The sequence below is a fragment of the Pyrus communis genome, chromosome 4, assembly GCF_041283825.1.
Source record: "Pyrus communis isolate YQ-2024b chromosome 4, ASM4128382v1, whole genome shotgun sequence".
Lineage (NCBI taxonomy): Eukaryota > Viridiplantae > Streptophyta > Magnoliopsida > Rosales > Rosaceae > Pyrus > Pyrus communis.
In genome coordinates, this window is record NC_142568.1 from 8084359 (window position 1) to 8096845 (window position 12487).

The following is a 12487-nucleotide window of genomic DNA, read 5'->3' on the forward strand; positions in this document are numbered from 1 at the left end:
GCAATGTAACCACAGATTGTGCCCATGGTAGATTGAGATCTAACACCACATGCTATGACCATTGTGGATTACAAATTGATCACGGCTAATGCCCGTTATAAAAAGATTTCCAAAAATTAAAAAAAAAATATTTAATAAATAAACAAGTAATATATATATATAAAGATATTTATATACAAAATTGTAAATTTGCTTTATAAGAATTCACATATTCAAATATTACACCAAAAATAACAACAAAATGAGTAGTTAAATTAAGAAATACCAAAATCACCAAAACATGTAGAGGCATTATTTCACACTATAAAACAAAACTCAAGTCCTAGTTCCAACCTTCTTCCTCCAATGATAATCGTCTTCCCTTCAATCGTTTCTTTCAGAAGACACACATCTCCAACAAGCCAATCACACTTTAAGTTTGCAAGTGCCTGCAAAACACCAACACTGTTTATGAAGAAAGAAAAATAAGGTCTTTTTTATTATTTTGTACATAATTAAAACATTCGAACGCATGGTATGTAGTGTCGAATTTCGCAGTTCTTCATGTATTACTGAACATAACTGTGGAGCCAAAAATAATCACAAAGTGACACGTGAATTTTTGGGTAAAAGAGGACAAAAATACCCTTGAAGCATACGGGGATTCCTACGCGCGAGTAGCGGGCAATCATCCTTCAACCAAGTCAAAAATGCCCAAAAAGGGTAACAAATCAAAATCCATCTCATCAAATCCCTTTTACAAGGTAATTCCCAAAACCTATCTCATTCCATATATTTTTTACCTCTTTTTCCCTCTTTTAGCTAATCAAATAAGCTATTATTACATAACCTCCCAAAAACTTTCCTTTTAATTAGTCAATTAATATATTTATTCCTAATCAATATATTAATTGCTAATTAAATCACCAAATAACACCCAAAAAACATATAAAGGGCCGGCCACTCCTTCTCCAAGGAGGACCTGCCATGCCCTATAAATATGACCCGCTTTTCTCTAAAAACCTAGTTTCATACTCTTGCAAAATTCCAAAAACTCTCAAAACACTTTTCTCTCTAAATTCTAACTTTGGCATCGGAGGTTCTTCGGCCAAAGCCCCCCTCCACCCCATTCATCGTGGGCGCGTGAGGCTTTTAGCCTTGACCCTAAGGTGTTAATTGTTTTGTAGGAGCAATTTTGTCCAAGAAGAAGAAGGAAGAAATTTGCATCCACAAATTGGTGCTTTCATTGAGAGTTGAAGTACACACACTCGTAGAAGACTCTCACATAAAAGGTTTTTCTCTATTTTTTCTTGTCCATTTGTATATTTTTTGTACGTTCTTATTATTAGAATTTTTTATTTGCAAAGATTCTTTGATAAAACGTAAGAGAAATACAATGGCTAGAAATTTAGAAAATTCCACAAGTGAAAATTCCAATATTCAAGAAATGGGACCACGGCGATCCACGATGCTAAAATGTGATCATAAGTGAAGTGGCACCATCGCTATGGGGCTCCACCATGGTAACCACCGCGGTGCCCATCACCTGCGGCGAGGTCCATGGCACCACCACCACGACCTAAGCCATGTCACTCCAAGCCCAACGTAAGCCCAACAGTTGCCAAGCCGAGCCCTAGCCTCGCACCCACGTGCACCACATGCCGAGCAACCTGCTCCCGCCGAGCAACTTGCTCTCGTGGCCTAACCTACTTCCGTGGCCCAGCCTACTCCCACGATCCAGTCTGCTCCCATGGCCTTCCAAGCAGCCCAAATCGATCCAAGATTAGTTCAACCATCTCGACTCCAAATTTTCTGACCAACGATCGAATTGGGACCATTTTCACCACATTCTTCTGTGGATTTGACATTTCCTAACTCAAATCTCGCACCCGGAGTCTGCCACACTTCCACTGCTCAAGGAGACGCATTTTTTCCAAGCTATTCCAACCCAAATGGAGAACAACACTTGTCTCGACAAGTCATAGAGTTGACGAGCGCCCTTGCACAGTAAACGACCTTGGTGAACCAGCTCTTGCAGAGCACCGAGATGCAACATGTCCCAAACAAGATGTCCCAAAGTAGGACAAGGGTTGACAAAGAACCCCTCCAGCAGCGTCCCGGCAAGCAGCCACTTAACCAGTCACAAACCGAGCGTTTGGGCAGTGTACACTCCCGATTGGGCCCCGAGATAGCTTATACTCCCATCTTAGCGCGCGAAGGAACGTGCACTCTCGACTAGGCCCATGGACGAGCATACATTCACGGTTAGGGTCATACTCCGATAGTCAACATGAACAACCTTCCAAGCAAAGTGTTCATTCGCGGCTAAGCCCACAAAGAGTATCCTCCACCTCATATCGAAAAAGGCAGCACGACGGACGGAGAGAAGTAGTCACTCAATTCAGCTCAAGTTCAACCAGCAGCCTGCGAAGAACTCGCTCACCTGTTAGGAACATATCACACGCACCGCATCCGCAGCATAGACAAGCCAAACACATGGAAGAGCAGCTTAGAATAGCAAGTCATGACTGGGGACAGCTGAGAGCTCTGCTACCCCCAACAAAGGCAAATTTAGGAAGAAGTAGAAAGACTCTTGACCAAGCGATTGTGTGATTTCCAACGCAACGAGGTCATCGACAAGGCACTATGACAGAACATGACCAACATAAGTAGGTCACTCTTCACAGATGAGATCAAGCAGGTAGATCCTTCACGCGAGTTCAGCATGCCACATTTCACATTTTCAAAGGGGATGAAGACCCGAATAGACACTTAAAGCACTACCGAAACTCAATGATCCTCTATCGAAACAATGACGATCTCATGTGCAAGATATTTGCCACCACTCTACAAGGCGAGGTGCAAGATTGGTTCTACACCCTACTGCCACAATCTATCCGAAGTTTCGACGAACTGTCTTTGGTTTTTACCAAAGAATATTCATCCTATTGCTCGATAAAAAAGAAGTCTGACCATTTGTTCAACGTCAAAAAGAACCCAACAGAGACGCTTCGTGACTATGTGAAGAGGTTCAAAGCAAAGAAGGCAAGGATAGTCGGATGCAACAACTCGATAGCTAGAGCAGCTTTCCAAAAAGGACTTCCAGCGGACCACCCGCTATTCAAAAAATTGGTCATAAAAAAAAATCTCTCTAGCATACTCTTTCGCTTTAGCAGAGAAACATGCACTTTGGGACGAGACACGCCAATGCACATTCAAAGACTTGAAGAAGTACGCGACATCACCTCCCTACTATCCAAATCGGAAGCAGATGAGGACTAATTCACATGTTTGACGGTATCTGAAACAGCAATAAGCTCTACCATCATACGAGAAGAACTGGGGGCCCGACTACCTGTATTCCACAGTTCAAAAGCTCTCCTTGATGTTATCAGATATTCAAAAGCTAACTTTGGCGATAGTTGTTACAACCCGAAAGCTTAAGTTTTACCTTCAAAAGCACGCAGTCATCCTCATGACGCATTATTCCGCCCAATCCAAACATGCAACGATAAAGGCGTAGACCCTGGTAGATGCAAAGTTTTCTGAAAAACGCAACAACTAGGCCCAAAAAACACGCAAAGGGCAGACGAACACTGGAAGGACACACTTGGAAACAAGTTTTGTCCTCGTCACCCCAAAAGATTCTACATAGGAGCAACATGTACCGGAAGTTGAGCACTACCTCCTGCTGCACGTCACAAGGCCCTAGCCGACCCTTGCTCCATAATTTAGCTCTAGAATGGTCCAATACCGGTAATTAAGCATCTCTTGCTACGTGTAACATGGCCCCAGCTCCACAACTCCATACCATACACCAAGATGCTAAGAAGTTAGTACAAAAGTACGATTGCTGCCAATGCTACAAGCCGATACCAGCAGTGTCTACCAGCGAGCTACACCCGTATATGAGTCATTGGCCGTTCATGCAATGGGCAATCAACCTGGTAAGACTTATCCTACCTGCTATTGGGGGGAGAGGCATGATGATCATGGAAACTGACTACTTTACCAAATGGGTAGAAGTAGAGCCCAAGACGACCACAACTCAAATAGACATAGAGCACTTTATATGGAGGAACATCATTTGACGATTTGGCATCCCACAGTCTATCGTCACTAATAATAGCCCGTAATTTGTGGGCAAAGGTATGGCAAAGTTCTTCCAAAAGTATGGCATTAAGCAGCACATGTCCACACCGAGATATCCTCAAGGCAATAGGTGAGCTGAAGCATCCAACAAGATGATCCTTAATTGCCTCAAGAAATCCTTCACCAACAAGAAGGGAAAATGGCTAGACGAACTCCCCGGATGTCTATGGGCATATCGCACCATCAAAAGACGAGCAACCGGTGATACTCTTTTCTCTTTGGCATTTGGCTCAGAAGAAATCATTAATCCCAATGTCATCAAGTCAAGTATCATCACTCTACTACCAAGCGTTGAGCAGAACAGTAAGGAAATGGCCACAAGCTTAGATCTGGCAGAGGAGAGACGCGAACAGATCATCAGCTGCATCACAGCTTACCAGCAGCAGCTCCTCTCCAGCTACAACAAAAGGGCCAAGACCCGACAATTCCAGCCCGAAGATTTAGTCCTACAAAAAGCCTTCATCATTGCCCATAAAAAAAAGGCTTCAAAAAGATATATCCCATTTGGGAAGGTCTGCACAAGATCAGCAGAATAGGCGACAAGAGTAATTACACCCTCGCCACCATGAAACAACAAAAAGATCGAAAAGCAGTGGAGCGCCTACAATCTGAGGAATTACCATGTGTGACCTTCTACTACATCAAAGCCCGAGGACTCAAGCAGCTCGACGGGGACCACCTCACAAGCCAAAGACTATCCAGTTGTTATGCAGTTCCTACCTTACAGCTAAGTTCTCATTCGATTCACTCATTTTTCAATGAGGAATTCATAAGTAATCACAACTTGGCACGGCTGCATGCTTACAACAACTGATCACCGCGCCCTTCTTAGGGACTCATCGCAAGAATTGCGTTCCCCGAGGTACCAACCATGCTCTCCAGTGTGAAAGGGTAAACCAATTCCCCAACACCCACATGGGTCAGCTCTCCAAGACAGGAGAATAAACTCTACACTCCGAATATCCAGACGTGAATGAGTCTGGCTGCCCTAATATAACTAGATGCACAATAGCTTGCGCCGAAATTCCTAGAAGTAGCCACAATGGTCTTTTTCAAAGCTTAGCTAACTGAAGGATTTTAGGTCTTTTGGCCTAATCCGTGGAGAATCGGGCCTTAGAGACGGAGGGGGCACATTACGCAGTACATGCGACGAACAGCTGCCCTGGAACCCTAAAGCTGCTACCGAGTGCACTAAGGTAGACTATGGTTTCCAGAAGACTACCTACGGCTTACCCTTCAAGCAATAAGGCCACACTAGACTTATACAACCGCACATTCTTGTGAAAGGTTAAACTCGTTAGTGTGCATATACGAAGCTTTATCCACTACCGACATGCTACGTAGTTGATAAGCTTCACCTCTACCAAGCGCAGACCAACTTACGCCAAGTCCTAAAGTGTTGTGATACTTGCTATGCAACCTACGGAATTGGAGAAAGTCAAGGTTAATAGCCTAGTTGTTACGCGGACTTGTCTACTTCTGTAAGTAAGGCATCCGACTACCAACCCTATGGCTAACAACTTTGCAAAGTTCTACACCAACACCTACGGTTGCATAAGCTACATGGGCCTGTCTGCTTATAGAAAAGTAGCACGTCTGCCACTGGTCTATAAAGTCTAAAGGTTAGCGCATGAACAAAAGAGGCAAAGATGAAGAAAAGTGAAAGAACCATGTTTATAAACAACAAGCAAAAGCCGAAGGACTTCAAGCAAAACAAGAACCACAAGGAAAAACAAAGAAAATCCTAAAGGCTACCTAGAATACTACACTTCAGCAGCTTGGACATCCCACGACTACTCGATCGACACTTTTTAAGCAACCGCGATGCTTTTAGCAGCGGCATCATCCAGCACTTCACCCCTGGCTGCTCCAGCCTGGGCACCAACATCTCCAGCTACTTCACCAATTGAGGTCTCAAAAGTAAAGGCAAGCAAGTCTTCCGGAGAAATAGAGAAGGTCTCGAAACCTCAAGCCCATCATTCTTACCCTTCAGCTACTCATTTTCCTTGAGCAGACCAACACGGACGCGTTGCAGCTCATCCACTTCTTTCTTCAAACTTTCATTAATCTTCAATGCGCCTTGGAGTTCCAACACTTGGGGTTCAAGCCTATCAACAACCTTCTTGAAGTGGATCACTTTCTTATATGCAGCAATCAACTCTTCATCCTTTGCATAAGCTGGGAAATGAAGCTCAAAAACTGCAGACTCAAGATCTTGAATCTGAGGTATGTAACATCCAATCTCCTTCTCTACACTTTCATACTTAACTTGGATCGCGTCAAGCCTAGTCTTCTTAAAGTGTTCTCAAACTTAGTCTTCTTAGATCATGTCAAGCCTAGTCTTCTTGAAGCGGTCTCAAGCTGCAAAGAAGTGGGGGCAGAAATATTAGAGCCCTTTAAAGCAACGAGCTCAGAGTCCAATCTCTTGATATCCTCGGTCGAAAAATAAGCTTTAGCTGCCATAGTCTTCACCACCTCCTTGGCAGCCTTGCTATATATGCATCATAGCAAGCAAAGCAGTTCTTCTATATTGGGTCGTATGCTTCCCAAAAGAACTTGGGCAAACAAACATTTCTAACACCATCAACAAACTTGGCACAAGCATCCATGTCTTCAAGCAGATCTAGTTTCAAGAACACGCAAATCTCAGCAGCCTCCCTAGAAGCAGGCTTAGTGGATTTCTCACAACTGCCCACCCGAGCAATCACCTCTTTCCCAGCAAGCGAATCAGTCTCAACAGCAGAGGGATTGGGCCTTAGCGTCATTTTAGGAGTAGAGTCTACCTTATTGCTCTTCATAATAGCAAGCTTTTTCGAATGAGAACCGAACTTAGCTCCCAACAGATGTCTTGGCACAGACTTCGGCACTGGGGGCATGACAAGACCTCTACACTGAGCAATACTATCAATAATCGAATTAGCCATTCTCAACATAGCAGGCGCCACAGGCTCAGATCTAGCAGCCTTATTTTTCTTCCCATTGGAAGAAGTTATGTCAATCACAGGCCTCTCGACAGCAGGTGGACCCTCACGAGCAGCGACAGAAGTCTTCAGTTCTTTCTTAACCAGCATTTCTTGAGCAGACAGGGAAGATCTCTTCTTTCCACCTTCATTCACAGTAGGCTCCACGATAGCGATCAGACGGGCTAAAGTATCTGCCTTGATCCTCTTTACCTTTTCTCAAGAGAGCAACCCACATTTCTCTCGGCGAAGAGAACTAAGTAGCCAATGCTATTCACGGTACTCAGCAGGGGAACTCAACCCATACTGGCTTTTTCCTCATTTTTTTCTCTCAGACCAGCAGGCAGGAGGCCTGCATACCAACATTCCAGCAGCCAATGAGGCCCTCGACCTCCTTATCTCTCGCAATCGCCCGTCTGGGTCAGGTCCAAGAAGCCAGAAGACATGAGCCATGTGACTCGCCTAGCATTGCGCCTCAGCGCCTCAATCCGTGGCCCTAGCCGCATAAGCTGCCTTTGGATCTAGCCAAGCCAAGCAGCCCAAGCAGTGGTCCCTACCATAACACCTCATCGGCCTATGCCAAGTCAACTCCTGGCCCCTGCCAGCCAACGTGTCGCACCACCTCGACGTTGCCCCGCGACAGCACTATCTAAGAAGAAAAGAAAAATTAAATTTTTCTTACCTCGGTGCGGTGTGGAGAAGACGAAGAAAGCAACGAAAGACGGTCCCTTGCACCGATAAGTGTAGAAGATTGCTAGGGGAGGGGGAACAAATATCCTCTAGCTCTCTCTCTCTTGTAGGGTAGAATAAATTGATTTCCAAAGTTGATTTAATAACCCACTTAAGGTGGACTTACATAGGCTTTGAGAGAAATTTATTTCCCTTTCCTAGAAGAATCTAATTTCTTATTGAACAAGGAATCTACATCAAAATAGGAAGCAGTCCTAAGTTTCCTAAAGCAAGAAATTCTCTACACCTGTTGCCTTTTTTTCTGCAAGCAGCCTAACATGTGTGGGGGCATTTGTGGAGCCAAAAATAATCACAAAGCGACACATGGATTTTTGGGTGTAAGAGGACAAAAATACCCTTGAGGCATACCGGGATTCCTATGCGCGTGCAGCGGGCAATCATCCTTCAACCAAGTCAAAAATGCCCAAAAAAGTTAACAAATCAAAATCCATCTCATCAAATCCCTTTTACAAGGTAATTCCCAAAACCTATCTCATTCCATATATTTTTTACCACTTTTTCACTCTTTTAGCTAATCAAATAAGCTATCATTACATAACCTCCCAAAAAACATTCCTTTTAATTAGTCAATTAATATATTTGTTCCTAATCAATATATTAATTGCTAATTAAATCACCAAATAACACCCAAAAAACACATAAAGGGCCGGCCACTCCTTCTCCAAGGAGGACCGGCCATGCCTTATAAATATGACCCACTTTTCTCTAAAAACCTAGTTTCAAACTCTTGCAAAATTCCAAAAACTCTCAAAAACACTTTTCTCTCTAAATTCTAACATTTGGCATCAGAGGTTCTTATGCCAAAGCCCCCCCCTCCCCCAATTCATCATGGGCGCATGAGGTTCTTGGCCTTGACCCTAAGGTGTTAATTGTTTTGTAGGTGCAATTTTGTCCAAGAAGAAGAAGAAAGAAATTTGCATCCACAATAACCACCAAATCAACAAAAATAATCATTTTCATATCAAGGTATGAAAGAAATTAAAAATACATTTCCATCTGATATAGATATACTTGAAGATGAAAATGATCATGCTACGTATTACAAAGAGAAGTTAGATATGTAGGATAGTACGAAACCTGTCCTCCTAAGATAGCCACTAACCTCTCCTCTTTACACTCCTTTATAACTGTTACCTCGCTATGCACAAATTTCTTTCAGGTCTGCAGACCTCACTGCAAAGACACTTGCAAAGAAACCAAAGGGAAAGAAACAAAAGTAAAAAGAAAGGAACGAACTGATTGTTGCATTCAAACCATGTAAAACAGATTACGCAAACAAATAAACTCAAGTAAATCTAAATTGATGGGTTTAAGAAAAAAGATGCCACTTCAAGCACAAATTGTTTAATTTGCATAAACATACCAGGTCTCGACAATTTGCTGCTTCATTTCTGTAAGCTTCTTGCGATTGTTACCTACAATACCAACATCCACAAGGGAAAATTTAAATTAATTACGAAAAAAAATTTATATGAAATCAATGTTGTAAAATTTGTTGATATTTCCATCACCTAAGATTCCCCTGCTTCATAATTTAATGACCATTGTAGCAACTGACAAACAGATATTGAGAAAAAAGTAGAAAAGAAAAACTGAATTTAAATAACACAAAGAGTTTAAAGTTCAAACATGTCCTTGAAGATTTAGTGAAGAAACTTACCAGGGGCAGAGAAATATTTCGAAGAGACTAGATAGAACATCGATAGGATTAACATACCACACATCATTGTAGCAGATGCAAATTAAATTATGGGAAACCGAGGAGAGACAAATTATGATTTTTTCTTTTTTTTATTGTTTTAAGAAACCGAAGCGGTTGAGCGTTGGAAAAACATGGGAGCGTAGTTGAAAGGGGCTAGAATTTGTTTTTGTTTTTTGGAAAAGGGAAAGGAAGATAAAGTGGAAGAGATGGGCATGGAAAGGAGATAGAGCAAAAGTGGATTTTACAAAAAAATTTGAAATTTCAACAAAAGATGTCTAAAATTTTGCAAAACTTTGGTGTCACGCCTCCTCCAAATATGTGAATTTATGATTCTATCACACATTATGTCTATGGTAGATAATAAAGGGACATTGTGGATACTAACAATATTGACCACGAGCATTGTCCGTAGTGACTTAGTGTATTTATAACGTGCAACTTTGCCTGTAATCATTCACTACTATTTTATAATGGGCTAAAATTTACCGGTGGTAAAAAATTATTATTCATCACGTACTTACTATGCCCGTGGTAAATTTATACTTTTTACAACGAGCTCATAAAGCCCATTGTAAAATTCTTGTGGTAGATGAACTATTGTCTTGTAGTGTCTCTTATTCGCAGTGTTACCAATTTATTATGTGGTAAACATCTATTGGACAAGTGATTCACTTTTTGAATACGTGATTAATACTCTTCTGTTGCTGCTCATATAAGATGTACTTTTTTCAAGTTATGTAACCATCTTGACTATTTGTTGTGTTTCCTCGTTACTGTAGCTTCACATCAGTGCAGTAAAGTTTGCGGCCAGCGCATACAAGCTTCGTGCACCCTTATATTATTATTATATTTTCTTTCATAAGCAATATTCTTCACTAATCTTACGCAAAGGAAAGAACAAAGGATTTGAAAAAAATTCAAGGAGTTTGTTGAGGAGCGTTTCTTTCATGCGGAGGATGTGTGCGGACGAAGATCTAACGGTTATTTGAGTCTATCGGTAGAACCGGGTCCTAAAAACCCATATAATTCATGGGTTCCACTTTACAAACAGCCTATCGAGTTTGATAGTGATCATGTACATCGTCATCTTCTCTCAGTGATTTACATCTTCAGCTGCTCATACGAGTTTGGTTCCTCCAAATGGCCCACGCCTATCAAAATTCGTTTCAATCATGTTGGGTTTGTTATAAATTGGGCTATTTGGGTAGAAATTGAAACTTCACATAAATATTAGCGAAACTCTTTCTGGGTTGTTATAAATTGGTTATATTTGTATAACTTTGAAGCAGCAAGTTATTGATTTGGCTTTACATGGGCGATAACAAAGAAGTAGATGAAAATATAGAAGAAACTGAGGATGTATATGCTCAAGATGACATTGATACAGGGAGGATCGAATTTGTGGTATCAAATGTAGAAGATGAGTAGAAACCAAAGTAAATATGGAGTTTGATTCGTTGGGTGAAGACTATGATTTTTACAATGGTTATGCAATCACAATTGAGTTTGGGATCCAGAAACATAGTAGTAAAAAGGGCAGTGGTGATGAGGGGTTGGTAATGAAGGAATTTGTTTGCTGCAAACAAAGAAAAAAGGTGGATGTTAATCTAAATCCAATTGGAAAAGGTGATAAGGCAGACGCTAGAAGTGACTGCAGGGCGAAAGTTGCACTGTTGAAGCCAAATGGTCACAACAAGTTTGTTGTACCTGTTTTCAAAGAACAAAACTACCATGTGGCAAGCGGAGGAATCAGAAATAGTAGTTGCATCCCCAAGGATATGTATAATGTTGAATGGAATCTAATGAGCATGATGCAGAAATGCTTAACGAGTATTTTGAGGATGAGAAAGAGAAAAACGAGTCATTCTATTTCAAGATGAAAATTGACGAAGCCGGAATACTAGGCAATTTCATTTGAAGAAACAAGTATGTTGTTGTTTTAGAAGAAGCAAGTATTGCGTGGTTCCTCAACCCAAATTTAGAACAAAGTATGTTGTTGCTTTTCAAAACAAGTATACCATCCACAATACTGTAGGAATTTGAGACCCTCTTATCCCACATTAGGCAACAGTATTTTTTCACTAGCCTTTATATAGGACCAAAAAGAACACAAACGTATGAGTTTGTGATGTGTAAATGTGGCATATGTTTTGCTTATTGTCTTGGTTTACTGCGGAGATGAACAGTTCAAGATTTTATATTCACTGCGTCATCTAGTAAATCCGATAAGTATATACTAAGGTAGGTTCAAGTCCAAAAAACACCTCTTCTAATGTATGTCACATCCATTGTTTACTCTCGTATCTTAGTGTTTCTAGGACCAAAGAGTCGTCTCAAATGTGGGGTATTGTAGGAGTTTGAGACCCTCTTATCCCACATTGGGCAACAGTATTTTTTCACTAGCCTTTATATAGGCTTATTCCTTCTTCTTAGTAATTCGAACTTGGACCATTTGGAAATGGATTGAAGGCTTAGGCCTTATGGTTGTGTGGAATTTAAAATTAATCAGATTCATTAATTTTAATTTTCGGTTTAAGTTTTTTAATTAAAAAAACATTTTGATTAAAAGAGACAGCTATTAGAAAGAGTTGTGTACTTTCAAATACACTGAATATGTATTTGAAAGGATGTGAAACAACCTATATATTTGCAATCACAGTATCCAAATGAGATTATCTTTTCTTCCTCTTTTTCTTCCATACGAAATTTCCAAAGATAAGCACACAAAGCAAATTCGCTAGAATTCTAGAATCCAGTGCGGGTTGTAGAATTAGGTAGTTGAATCCTGGTCGAGCAGATGTTGTAGAACCACAAGCATAAGAGTGGGACGAAAATACTGTTCGAAGGACATAGCTTTTACGCTAGCCTCTACCTTTTGTGACCAAGTTAGTATCATTGATATTCTTATATTAGTTTATATATTTATTGTATAATTTCATTCTGC

At 41.1% G+C, this 12487-nt stretch overlaps 1 long non-coding RNA gene across 2 annotated transcripts; it reads right to left on the reverse strand.

Moving 5' to 3' along the window:
* Window positions 1–241: 241 nt before the first annotated feature.
* Window positions 242–9698, reverse strand: LOC148697388 (uncharacterized). Of its 2 annotated transcripts, XR_015961217.1 has the most exons (4): window positions 9502–9698; window positions 9205–9256; window positions 8944–9014; window positions 242–428 (listed from the first exon to the last, which is right to left on the reverse strand). It is a non-coding gene; the product is annotated as an uncharacterized LOC148697388 (long non-coding RNA). The 2 variants fall into 2 exon arrangements; XR_015961216.1 differs by lacking the exon at window positions 242–428 and having other exon boundaries at window positions 8755–9014.
* Between the last annotated feature and the right edge of the window lie 2789 nt (window positions 9699–12487).